Here is a 12997-nt window from a genome sequence, read left to right on the forward strand (position 1 = left end):
GGATCTCCATATATGGGCATACAAGGGATTCTGTTAGGGATCTCCATATATGGGCATAAAAGGGATTCTGTTAGGGATCTCCATATATGTAACCTGACTTTCGCCAGATGGTTTGCAGCATTGCGTATGCCTGCATAACGCTCTGCTTCTACCATCTGGACTCGGTCCAGCACAACCGATGTAAGGGGCGGGCCATTTTTTAAAATTCTAAAGCAGGTGATTGGATATGGCCGTGCCAACTCCAACGACTCATATTGGCCTGTCTGCATGACGTTGCACCCAGAATCCGCCTCCTGGGTTTCCACGTGGTCTGCAATCAGACTCTATTGGCTCAGAGCCGCTCAGAGCCCGCCCATAGCTGCCGCTGATTGGTCCGGCCAGGGACATTCCGAAGGGAACCCCTCCTCCGCAAGTGAACCCAGATGGTAAAGCAATGCATAAGCAATGCTGCCACCATCTGGCGAAAGTCAGGTAACCATATATGGGCATAAAAGGGATTCTGTTAGGGATCTCCATATATGGGCATAAAAGGGATTCTGTTAGGGATCTCCATATATGGGCATAAAAGGGATTCTGTTAGGGATCTCCATATGTGGGCATAAAAGGGATTCTGTTAGGGATCTCCATATATGGGCATAAAAGGGATTCTGTTAGCTGTTAGTGATCTCCATATATGGGCATAAAAGGGATGCTGTTAGGGATCTCCATATATGGGCATAAAAGGGATTCTGTTAGGGATCTCCATATATGGGCATGAAAGGGATTCTGTTAGGGATCTCCATATATGGGCATAAAAGGGATTGTATCCCAGATGATGCCCTGTTAGGAGATCCACACTAACAGAATCCATATATGGTCCTACCGACAGCTGCTATAAGCCAACGCTGGCGATAAGGTCTGAGTCGAAGAAATGCTTCTTTCCTGGCAAGAATTGCCCCTTTATACTGTAGGGCTCGTTTGTGTATTGTATGACATCACGCCACATCATCGGCTGAGGACTGTGTGATGTCATCATATCTCCATATATGGAGACATAAGTTGCTCATGCCCAAATATGGGCTGGTGAGGTCAGACTTAGTGTGATGCGTAGGTTATCTCCATATATGTAGATTCAACTTCAATGAGTAACCATGGCAAACTGTCAACTGCCCGTATGTCTTGATAATTGGTAAAACAAACTTTTGGCCTATTTGTGGAGATAAGCGACCAACGGTCGCTTATCTCCCGATTAGGGAGTCTTACTGGTATATTCACTGTCCCATCGACTTCACTATACAGGAAAAGAATACAAAAGATACATCTGCTTTAAGTAGCATGTGAGGGGTCAAACTAGGGGTTATTCATGATTCTGAATCCATTGCAAGCATTTGTTTTGCATGAAAAAAAATCCTTGGGATAGATTTAGGCCTCTCAAAACTGTGATTCCTTTTTTTTTTTCGCAATGTTTCCGGCAGAGCAGGCCTCTCATTCTGTGTACCTTATTGACCAAATTAGTAGAAAAAACTAAAATAAAAAGTATGTTATGACATCACAGGTCCTCAAATTTGGGGCCTGTGGCTCCCCGGCTATATGCCCTCTTTCCTTGCCATACCCGAAGGCAGCATTCAATAGAATTGCCATGTCCAAACTCTCCTGAACTTGAATCACTGTATGTTGAAAGAATTGACGTGTAGAAATCCATGCCGTACGCCACATCTCCAGTATTGACTTGATTATGTTTAGTTTAGTGTGGTGTGAAGCACCGAAAATAGCTGACCTCTAAGCCCACAACGCGTCACGCTGCAACGCGTGTGAGCTTGGAGGTCTGCTATTTTCGAACCCTAAGGTCTGCTATTTTTCTAACCTTAACCCTTTTAGAAATGTCAGCCCCTGCCTCTCTAACATTCTCTGCACGTCCCTGGTAGGCCTAGTCTAAGTTCACATCATGTTACATGAATCATTGAAGTGTTTGGGGACATGCATGTCCTGGCTTCTGCTCAGTGGTGGGAAACAATAGATGTTTTTATTTCAGTATAAGTGACGATCCTCCATTCTCTGAAGAAGACCTCTGTGTCAGGTCAAAATGTTGGTTTCCTGTTAAGATAATTGTTTGTGTCGTGGCTATACGAGTGTGCGACCTCTTTTCTCATTTTAATACTTTTGCACTGTATTAGTCAGCAGCACCTCAGCACTACTGGCGTGCGCCCTTCCAGCATTTTTTGTATGCCAGTAATAGTAACAATAAATACCACAATGTAGAAATACTCTGTTACAAGCAAAAGGCCTGTAATAAAAATCTTACTTGGTAAAAGTTCAAAAGTATTGGCATCAAAATGTATGTAAAGTGCCAAAAGAAAACATACTTTACTTTACTAAATTGCTAAATTGAAACTTAAATTGTATGTGCATGGCTAATGTGGGCATACAATCGGCCATATTTTAAAATGTCATTTCTGCTAAGCAGCAAGCTAAATGTGCTTAGATGATTTTTATTTATATTAGGATAAATGTGCGCGATGAACGGAAGTGAGGAGGAGGCTTCACTTCCGCTTTAACCGGGTACTCATCATTTGTTACCCCAGACTGTACGACGGCAGCATTTGCAAATCGCGTGAGTCAACAGTCTGGCCACGCGAGACTACTTCCTCTGCAGCTTCGTCCAATAGGGGCACGTCGCTTTCAGACGCTGACAGAGAACCAGCCAATGGAGTGCTGCCGCTCTTAATCGCCGCCACCTAAGAGGTAAAAGGTTAAATCATTTAATTCTCAGACAGATGACACCCAGGATCTTAGAATATCCCATATTATCACAGAAATATTGTACAGCAATTCAGATATGTATACAATGGAATCAATGGTTGGATATAGCTTCAGCTGCTGAACAATACCCTTGCTATCAACAGGATGTGTGCGACCATTATTGCTTTGACAGATCTTTATTGTCTATATTTGTATTATCTTTAATTGCTTGTGAATATGTAGTGAGTTACGGTCAACGACCCCACCGATATATCATATTTTAGCTATGAAGCAATTGAATTAAATTGAACTGAAATCAAAAGTAAGTTAAAGGACAATTTCACCCATTTTCATCTTTGTGTAATTGGTCCTCCAAAGTTCATTATCAGATGGCACCATTTCTGTCTGTCTGTTACGCAGCTTTCTAAACTGTCCACAGCCCTCCTCTGTGATTTGGATATTAATTGGAAAGAAATAATTGATCATTAGGGAGGACCAATTTACGGTATGTGAAGGATGAAAATGAGTGGTCAGATTCGATCTAAGTGAATTGGATTAAATTGAATCAAATCAAATTTAAGTGTTAATCTTACATGTGGTGAGTCATGTTTGGCTTCCATGGCGTGGAGTGCTTTCCCAGAGAAGACGCACACGGTGATGGAGACACACACCTCCAACACACACAACAGCAGTAACACACCTCTCACCCCGTTCCAAACCGCCTGGTGATGACACAGAAAAAACAGATGCTCTTTACAACAGTCATTGTAACTTATAGAAACTTGAAATTTGGATAATCCAATACAGTGAACTCCTTTTTTTTTCCTGAAGACAAGGGACAAGTGGAGAAGAGATCCAGTAGAACTAAAATCATTTTATGTTTGGTTGCGCTTGGGTGTTCAGCCATTACGAAGCCATCAAGGCCCACCAAAATACATTGGTCGACAAAATCAACTGTACATTTAGGTGACTACAATCTAATATTTAGTCCACTAACTAGAGTACTAGACTAAAACTGTTCAGATTAGCGTTGCTGTACTGAACTATTTTCTGAGCAATTTTAGTATATTGTGTGCCTCAGTACCCTTCCTCATACTTCCTACTTTAAGTGGCAAAACAGACTTTGTCTAAGTCTGTTGGTTGCCCCTTAGTTTTTATTCCGTTTTAGTCGACAAAGTTTACACCGATAGCGATAGCTATAGCTTCCTCACTGCGCGCACATTCATCACCCACTTGACCCAGTCCAGGTCACGGAGATCCTCCTCTATAATGCCGGCACACATCAGATAGCAGAGATAAGCCATCCCAGACACTGCAGCCAGCACACTGACAGCATGCACAGCCAACACACCTATACACATGATCTGGAACAATGGTAGAAGAAACATTTAGTGTGTTGTAGTCACAGGGGTTTTTCACAATGGAAATGCATTTCAAATTCAAAACCCTTGTACCCCCATGGGCACCTGGGATAGGTTAGGAAGCTCTCTCTCTCTCTCTCTCTCTCTCTCTCTCTCTCTCTCTCTCTCTCTCTCTCTCTCTCTCTCTTCCGTCAGATTAGAAAAATGCAGGACAGACATTTTTCCTTGGCCTCTGAGTGTGCATACACTCGGTGGAGTTATTGGTAAAATTATGAAGTGTTATTATATTGAGTGTTATAGCGCCACCACAAGGCTGATTTGAACATTTTCAAGTGGCATTTCCTCCTCTGCCCTAGTTGTAATGTCCGTGCAAAATTTCACAGAAATCACACGCTGTGTTCATGATTTTAGGCATTTTGTTCAAAAAGGACCAATCCTGCAAACTTTGGAAGACAGCCAATCGGGATGGAATATGAAAAATCTGAAAGACCTGTTCATTTAATGACTAGAGATACTGTGTACCGATTTGCATGATGATTGGACAAAAGCTGTAGGAGTAGGCTACTGACAAAAAAAATGTTTGCCTCCTGGTTTCACAGGCCCATGCCATGTGAAACGGACGGACAGAGTGCAAAACACAGTCTTGGCCATGCCTTTCAGCCTGGCGGAGACAATAAACAGGCTTTACAACAAGTTATTGAAGAAGCATTTCTTTTGTGCTGTTATGACAGCGAGGAGGAGAACTCACCATATCAGGTCTGGTTCCATTGCGAGCCGCCACAGCCAAAGATCCAGACACTACAAACTATAGAGAACAGAACAAACCAAGTCAACACAACACATCATCATTCAGGCTACTGGACATGCAGTACAACGCAAACACTACAAGTGTATATAAGATATTAACAATCAACTAGGCATCTAGGTAGCACTTTTTAATAACAATACAATTCATTGCTTAACCACTGTATAGGCACTATTAAGCATTCATCATTATTTCATAACTTGTATAGCATTATTCAATTATGACAAAGCATTTGTAAACACAGTTAATACACATTTTTTTCTCAATAACCTACTATTTAATGTACTTATTGTATTGACATTTTCTATAGGCATAGATAGTCCTGACTTTAGATGGGCTCACACAACATACTTAATTAATACTTATACTATACTCACATGTTTGAGTATGAATTAGTGTATATAACATGTGTGTTAACACACTCACTAAACATGTCTCAATCTTTTTATCTACAAATATGTACATAGTCCTACGTGCTTATTCATATTCAATGCTACCGGCATCTATAACAGAGGAAATAAAACCAGTGGTGGAAAAAGTATGTTTTTATGTTTTTTACTTAAATATAAGTATCAATACTGCAATGTAGAAATATTCATACTGTTAGAAGTAGTCCGGAAAATTCTACCTAAGTACAGTACTTGAGTAAATGTACTTAGTTACTTTTCACCACTGAATCAACATATGGGTCAGTGAATGTTGGACAGCCATAAACGTACTGTGAGTCCCATGACGAGCAGCTCAGGAGACAGGAGGGCAGACAGGAGGTTTATGACACTGAATGTCATAAACAGCAGGCCAATGACAATCTGTGCAATCTGATACAAAACACACACGCACGCACGCACGCACGCACACACATACACACACACACACACACACACACACACACACACACTAAATCAACATTTAGAACAGGGCATCATCTAACAACTGCCACTTCATTTTAATCATAATTTACCATTCTCAATTTATGTCAAATTCTCTTATGGCATCTGCCAACCACATTACTCACTACATGTACACAATGACGCATACAAATATATAAAAACATTTACATATTCACTAGATACAGCTCCACATAAAACCTGAAGCAGTGTTAATTAACTATGACGAAAAATGTTCTTCGACTACCTTTTTTCACTGAACGGAATAAAAACGAAATAATAAGCTATGATGACTAAAACGAAAACTAATAAATATATTGACATCAACAAATGAAAACTAGACTAAAATGTTAGGGAGGGACAAGTGCAACTGCCCAAGGGAGGACGGAGTCCCACGGCTGGAGTACTGTGGTGAAGCGTGGGAAAAAACGGTCTGCAGCCCCAGAGAGCTCTAATCACCGTGCTGCTAAACATCCACGGAAAAAAGTTGGCATTACTGGGAGGGCGGAGATAAACAATGAGAAACTGTCCACGGTGAAAACAAAGTTAGTTAGCGTGTTTGCCACGAAATTTGCATTGGACCTGGATGCAGATACACTCCGTGACTTCCTGCAAGTGAAAATGAACCGGGAGGTAAAATGCAGGAAAATCGAGACGCCACACAGCCGATTCAGCTCATTCTGTATTACTGCTGAATGGAACGAGTGGAAGGAGATGTACGACCCTCAGTTCTGGCCCGCTGGGTCAGTCGTCAGACAATACTTTGAGCCTCGCCGACCAAGAGGAGCAGCAGGCGGGGTGACGATCCCTTCTCCGCAGAGAGAGGGGAGGATGCGCCCAGGAGCCGGAGCGCCGACAGCCCCCGCGGATGTAGCGGTGGAGGTGACAAGTGACAGCGGGGAGACCAGCAGCCCTGTCGGGGATACTGCGGACGCATAATGCGGGTTGTATCCTACAATTCCCGTGCCCTACGACTAGGACATTCGGCTGCCGACAAAGCGAGGCGGCTGGTGGTGGATACACTGTTGGATGACTGTGATGTCTTGTGTATACAAGAATCTTGGATGGCCAAGCAAGACTTGGATAAACTAAACACCCTGCACCCAGACTTCCATGGTGCTGGTGAATCCACCACGGACCTGAGCACGGGAATTCACCGAGGTAGGATAGCGGGAGGAGTCGCGATTTTATGGAATGTTAAATATGATCCTATGGTTAAAGTTGTACGTTTAAATGTTGACTGGGCCATTGGGCTTGAGTTTAATTGTAATGGTAAATGTTTTGTTATTTTTAATATTTACACGCCCTATGAATCCTATGATCATCTTGATGAGTTTGTGAGCAGGCTTGCATTTATTAAGTCCTTTATTGAGGATAATAATTCGTCATGCATCTATGTCCTGGGGGACTATAATGCTGACCTGACAGATAGTAAGTCTGTATTTGCTAAAAACATGGTGCGGTTCTCAAATGAAGCCAATTTAGTAATATCAAGCAAAATGCTATTGCCTAACACAAGTTTCACCTATGTTAGTGAAGCATGGAATACTACTTCATGGTTAGATCACGTGGTTTCCACTGTTGATGCTCATGCCTCGATAGAAAGCATGGAGATTTGTTATGGGTTGGCCACATCTGACCACATCCCACTTGCCATGGTACTAAATGTGGATAATGTAGGCCTACCCTCGCTCGTTAAAAATGAAGAAAACTCAGAGGTTAAAATTAATTGGGGTAAATATTGCTCTTATTCTAATGAACTATTGTGTAATGTAAATTTGCCTATGAATGCCATTTGCTTGCCACCATGCAGAGGCCAATGAGGCCCATAAGGCCTGGGTAATAGCTGGAAGACCCAGACAGGGACCTGTCCTTGAGCATAAAAAGAAAACTAATGCCAAGTACAAATATGCATTAAGGTACATAAACAAGCAAGAGCAGGCTCTGAGTGCTCACTCTATGGCTGACAATCTGCTTAATAATGATATCACTATTTTTTGGAATGAGGTAAAGTCCCTTAACAGGGCAAAAGCAGCTCTCCCATGTAATATAGAGGGGGTAACAGATTCAGTTGGCATCGCTGACCTCTGGAGACGGCATTATGAAATGCTGTTTAATAGCGTTAAAGGAGAGCCTTTCCATGTAGGCATAATTGAGGAAGAAAACACTGTTTTTAATATACATGAGGTTTGTAATGTCATAGAGCAACTTTCTGACAGAAAAGCCAGTGGTCTGGATAAGATCACAGCTGAACACTTAAAGTTAGCAGGGCCCAGGTTGGCAGTGTTGCTGTCTCTCTGTTTCACAGGGATGTTGACTCATGGTACTTTACCTGACTCCATGCTGAGTGTAGTTCTGGTCCCTGTAATAAAATATAAGGCTGGGAAAGTAGGAAGTAAAGACAACTACAGACCCATAGCTCTAGCTAGTATACTGTCCAAAGTTTTGGAAAAACTACTCCTGGACAGATTAAGTGTTTACATAACTACGACTGACAATCAGGTTGGCTTTAAGCCTAAGCATAGTACAGACTTATGCATTTATGCACTGAAAGAAGCAGTGGAGACCTATAGAAGGCAGGGCTCTACAATGCTTGTTGGATTTATTGACGCGTCCAGAGCTTTTGATTGTATACATCATAATAAGCTTTTTAATAAGCTCAAGCTTAGGGGTGTACCTAGCAGCTTAATACGTATTTTAGTTTATTGGTATTCTAACCAGAAAATGCAAGTAAAATGGGGAAGCACCTTATCCACCCCCTTTCTGGTGGGTAATGGGGTTCGTCAGGGGGGATTTTAAGCCCCGCCCTTTTTAATGTATATATGGACAACCTGTCAAAACAGCTGGGAGGGTGCAGTACAGGTTGTATGATTGGAGAAACCCTTATAAATCATTTCATGTATGCGGACGACCTGACTATACTTTCCCCTAGTAGCAGTGGGTTCCAACAGCTGCTCAATATCTGTACTAATTATGGTATCGACTTTGATATTAAGTATAATGCTAAGAAGAGCATGGTCCTGATCTGTAGAACTAAGGAGGACTGCTTTTTACTTGTCTGGTCAAACAATGTGTGAGTCGAAAAGTACCAAATATCTTGGGCACATTATTACAGACACCTTAGATGATGATGAGGATATGTCTAGACAGAGGAGAATGCTCTATGTACAAGCTAATATGTTGGTTCGTAAATTTCACCACTGTACTACTGATGTTAAGGTTAACCTGTTTAGAGCTTACTGCACCCCTCTCTATACAGCCCCTCTGTGTCGGTGAAGTATAAGAAAGAGAGCTTACGGAAGCTGCAAGTAGCCTACAATGACTGCCTTCGCATTCTGCTAAAGAAACCCAGGAGCACAAGGGCCAGTGAGCTCTTTGTTACTTTGGGTCTCACCACCTTCATGGCTCTGTTGAGAAACCTGACTTATAAATTCATGTGCAGACTGGATCGCTCCTTGAATGGATTAATTGGACTGATGGCAGACCCTGGATGTAGCTCTGTCAGGTACACTTCTACCATTAGAGGACACTGGCATGAGTGCCTCTTTAGCTCCGGAGGGGCTGGGTAAATGTACTGTACTGTTTCTTGTTTATTTTTATTTTTTATCTTGTTTGTGTAATATATTGTTTTCTACCCTGTGGGCCTTGAGCCTGTAATAAAGTTTATATATATAAACTAAAACCTTTCAGATGACAAAAAAATTACTAAACTGAAATGTTATTCAAAAGACTATGACTAAACTAAATAGAAATGTGCCAAATCCGACCCGAGGCCCTTTGCTGCATATCCTTCCCCATCTCCTTCTCTACTGTCACTGCCTGTCTTCCACTATCACTATCAAATAAAGGCTTGGAAACGCCACGTAGCCGTGGCGACACAATGGTTATGCATTGCAGCTTCAACAGGGTGTCCGGGACACCTAGGGGGTCCTCAGGGCTACTACAGGGGGGCCGCCTAATCTTTGTGATAGGATTATTATTCATTTTTTTACATTGACAACCAGAACACTAGCATCCCTATTCTTTAGCAAAACATAGCAGATCTACAAGTTCACAGTGCCTCGCAGCACGAGTGAAACTTCAGGTTTACAAAGTATTGACGGTTTAAGTGGTTAAATCTCGGAAAATACACCCGAATCCAACATGATTAGTGCTGTCTCTGAATCTATCTATGAAATATGTCACATTTCTCTCTCAGCTTAGGGGTCTTTGCCCTGAAAACGTTGAAGACCCCTGTCTTAGTGTTTCATGATCTCACCCCAAGCGACCGTGGGTTTCCTCCTAGGAACATCACTGTCATCTGGGACACTTTGGCTTGGAAAGAAGGCTGAGCAGTCTGGATGCTGGAGGTGACGTTCTGTTCAGGTAGAGTGGTTTTATCACTGGGGTCTAGAGGAAACAGTCCATTAGAGGTGGTGATGGAGGAGGACATCTTGGCTGTTGCTCAATGGTCAGGGAGGAGACACTGTAAACAGTTTACTATACAATGTATCATTTCGTCACTGTCTGGCCAAAACCACTTAACTCCATTTTTAAGGGTTTCGATTTTTTTGTCATAAATCAGGGCTATTGAACACCCTTTACATCTAAGTGTTAAAATAATATTGAACCAATGGAAAGTAGTAAAAAGTGCTTGGGACAAAATCTCCTAAATCCACACTTTCTGCCAAACCAGCTAACTCCACCCGATTGGCCCTCTCTTCTTTTCATAAATATGTGCTATTGAACAGCCTTTACATCTGTGTGTTGGTTAAAATAATATTGAACCAATGAAAAGTAGTAAAAAGCCTCCTAACTCCACTTGAGCAAATCTGCCCGAAAATGAACATTTTGGTGTTTGGAGGTTTTGGCCTGACAGCAGATATTTATAATTTAGGGTGATTTACAATAATCCAGCGCGATTTATACAACAAGCAAGGACAGCACAAGGTAATACATCAAATACATATAGAAACAGAACCTATCATCAGTCTAAGGCCCGTGCAGACATAGACATCAAAGGAGGCTTGAGCCCCTGCCCTTTTATCCATCTGTAAAAAGTGCCCTCTCCAGACCATGAATGCAGTTTTTACTATGGTGAAAGAAATGTAAATGCCCTCTTTCCATGCCATACCTGAAGGCAGCATTCAAGAGAATAGCCTTGTCCAAACTCTCCTGAACTTGAATGCAGCATCTTGTTGAAATAATTACCCTCTCTATGTAGAAGTCAAGCATCAAAAATAGCTTGGAGCTCTGCTATTTTTGATATTTTCACCAAAAGGCCCTTTTAAAAATGTCATCCCCTGCCTCTCTAACATTATCTGCATGTCCCTGATCAGTCTATAACCAACAGATCTATAATCTGTACATTGAAGCTATACAAACAATAGCCGCCGTAGTCTGCTAAACAGATGTTAGGCTGTGTTTTGCCAAGTCCCGGAAAAGACACGTTGTGATTGGCCAGTACAATTACTTTGATTGGCAGTTGTGCCGACATAATTTACAGCACAAACTTTAGCGTACATTCAATCTGCAGTGTATCATGGTTTTCCTGGACTTGAAACACCTAAATTGTAATTTTAAAATAACTTTTTATATCAATTGAAGAACAGTTAAAAACTTTTTTTTTCTTTCTTAAAGATATTCAGAAGAAATATGAAAAGAAGGCAGACTTGTTTGGTGCATTGTTAGGGTCATCAATAAGGAAAATCAAAAGCTTGTCCCTGATGTAAGTATAACAATATGTCTACTAATTCATGATAATAGCATAAAACAAGTTGTAACATAATGTAAATAACAGCTTACCTCAGTTTCCAGCGTGTACGGTTTGTCAGTTAATCAGCTTGGTGTTGACAGAACAGTGTAACAATCAGTGCATCCCACCTGTCGGTTTACAACACTGATAACAACCCCGTCTCATTTACGGGAACTCTTCCTCCTTTGTGTATGTATGACTCTAAAGCAAGGGTCTTCAACAGGGGGTCCGGGACCCCTAGGGGGTCCTCAGAGTTACAACAGGTGGTCCTCCAAATCTTTGTGTGATAGAAACCTTTTTTTTCCTGAGAACTTTAGCCAAAAATAGCAGATCTATAAGTTCACACCGCCTCATGCTGCGAGGCGTTGTAAGCTTATACTGTAGATCGGCTATTTTAGGCAAAGAGATTTAGTGTAGAGGGGAAAAGGGCAGCCTAAGTACAGAGTGAAAAGTCAAGTTTATTAACTATTGACGGTTCAAGTGGTTAAATATCAGAAAACACAAATTGACATGAATCCAAAATACACTGATGATTGTGCTGTCAAAAGATGAAACTATATGGAATCTATGAACAGGTTGTGGGGGTCCCTGCTTCATCTCTCTCTCAACTAAGGGGTCTTGGCCTGAAATCAATGAGACCCCTGCTCTAAAGTCAACAGACAGGCAGACAGACAGACCTTTTGTGAGGGAAATTCCGTTCAGTCCTATAGCGGCACTGGCAGAACAAGAATAAGCAGGACAACTAATACAAAAATATATAATAAACTATACCGGTAATTTAATAATAATAATATTTTAACTGGGGACCCCCCCCCCCCCCCCCACCCTGACGAGCACTAAGAGTTGAGGCATTACATTTTGTATAACACGGTTCTATTGTGAAAATAGCCGATCTTGTGAGCATGTAGATCGTCTATTTTCACAATTTCTGCCTCTAATATTTGACAATTTGGCCAATGTTAAATTTGTCATTTTATAGGTGTTAAAAAGTCCCTCAATTGTCACTTTAGAAATGTGCAGATACCCTCTTTACACTTAAACTTTATGTTGGTTTGTTTACTGTTGAGAGAGAAAACAATGTTGCACATTAAGTTAATCATCTGGGGACCCCCCAAAATAATTTGTGGACCCCCCTGGGGGTCCCGACCCACAGATTGAGAACCAGTGTAATAAGCAACGAGTAGAAACAAATGTATATCCTGCCCTGGCAACATGTTCCTATATACTGTCAGGCAGCTAGTTAACAACTTTGGGATCCAATAAAGACGCATGGCTTGAATAAAATACAATCATGACACAGATTAACTATTCTTTATTGAACTTACAGACACATAATGTCCAAGGCGAAGCGTTTCAAGTTGAATTCTCAGCAGGTCCATGTGCACAGCTAACTGTTCAATTAAATGGAGAAAATTAATAATGTGTAACTCTACTTAACGTTTAACTCCACCACTAGATAGCAGTGCAAACATATATTTAAAAAAAAAAAAAA

Source organism: Nannobrachium achirus (genome assembly GCF_963921795.1).
Source record: "Nannobrachium achirus genome assembly, chromosome: 2".
Classification (NCBI taxonomy): domain Eukaryota; kingdom Metazoa; phylum Chordata; class Actinopteri; order Myctophiformes; family Myctophidae; genus Nannobrachium; species Nannobrachium achirus.